Source organism: Dipodomys spectabilis, unplaced genomic scaffold (assembly GCF_019054845.1).
Source record: "Dipodomys spectabilis isolate Male_0828 unplaced genomic scaffold, ASM1905484v1 ptg000466l, whole genome shotgun sequence".
Classification (NCBI taxonomy): Eukaryota; Metazoa; Chordata; class Mammalia; order Rodentia; family Heteromyidae; genus Dipodomys; species Dipodomys spectabilis.
Genome location: NW_024871143.1, coordinates 785157 through 787000, shown reverse-complemented (window position 1 = coordinate 787000; position 1844 = coordinate 785157).

The window sequence follows — 1844 nt, the reverse complement described above, 5'->3', positions numbered from 1 at the left end:
AATGTTGGTAACATTGCATTGCTGAAGGCTGGCAGGATACCAGGGAAGCAATAGGCCAACATAGCAACATAGGTCCTGTGTTTGAAACCCAGTCCTGACCCCTACCAATGGAGGGAGATCCTAAGAGTCTCATTCCTATTCAGAGGAATACTGATGGAATGTTATGAATGGCAAGGTTGAATTAGTTGTTTCTGAATACTACTATACAATTAGACAGAGTGATTTTAGGAGGCCAATGGATTTTAATGAATATTTTTGACACATTCAAAACATACTATTAATTACATGGACGCAATAGTTTTGGAACAGTGGTTGATTTAATTGATAATTCATTAAGGATGAAAACAATAATATTAATTACATGGAGGCATAATAAATACCTAAGAATTGGTACGAATGTAGCCTATATAACTGAATAATGTATAGACAACTCTGGCACTCTATAAAGATATATATTTATTTGTGTACTACCATCTGCATGTCAATCTGTTCTTATTTTGTCAACCCCTGGGGCTCAATCTCAGGTGCTGGAAATGTTTGTCAGCTCAATATGCCCCAGGATGGCATACTGACACTCACCCATTCATGAATTGGGCCTTGTAGGCAGTGAGTTCAGATCTCAGCACTCACAAAAATTGAATCATGGAGTAACAATCCCATGGTAACACAGGTTTTCCTTTTCTGTGAAACTCCTGGTGTCAGCTGTGAAGTTTCATACATGGGCAAAACTATATCCTATATAATAAATGTAATAAATATTTCATTGTCATAACAGTCAATAAAATAGATGGTAAATAAATGAATAAAACAAAAAATAAAATGAACAACCACACTAAGCACAATATGGGGTCAACATACGAGTCTCTATCTCAGGGCCTGGGAATTGCTTGGCAGCTGAATTGGCTACAGGCTGCTGTGCTGACAGTCACCCAATCATGAATTGAACCTTCTAGGCCCTGAGTTTATATCCCAGTACTGCCAAAAGTGTAATCGAGGAGTGAGAAGCCAAGCGTGACACATTTTCTTTTTCTTTGAAAGTGATCAGTGACATGTAGGATGTATAATTCAGTTGCACATCTATATTCTATGTAATAGGATGTCATAAATATAAAAAATGTCCTAGGTGGAAGCATTGTCACTACAATAAATGAAAAACAGATTGAATTAGTAGTGAATCATTGTAGGATAAAATTAGACACAATAATTATAGAACATGGATTAAGTTCAATATTTTATCAATCATTAAAAGAATAAAAATTGCATGGAAACATAAATGCCTAATAATTGGTAGTAACACATGATGCATGATTTAATAATATCTAGACATCTGTCTCATTCTATAAAATATGTAATTATATGAATGGATGTATGTACATGTGTGATAAAAATAACAGGCTATTGACTAATTATTAATTAATGCTTTATTAATTGTTAACTTGGACACATCATTAAATGGAGCCATAATTTAATATTTAAGGTTTGATAGTAATAATATCCATAAATTAATAAATACAAATATCTTTTGTGTATATAATATTTATATATAGCAATCTATTTCTATTTATACCTCGTTCACTCCTGGGACTCGGTGTTTGAGTGCTCACCTATAAGCACGAAGCACTGGGTTCAATTCCTGAGAGCCACATAAACAGAAAGCTCAGAAGTTCTACTGTCTTTCAATCAATTGAGTGCTAGCCTTGAGTACAAATGCTTAGGGAAAGTGTCATAGCCCTTACTCAAGCCCCAGGACTGCCGCCAAAAAAAGGTAGAATGTTATAAATGCAACTATATAAGGACAGGTCTTCAAGTACCTCATCACAGAGAAAACTAGTAGTCTGGTGCTG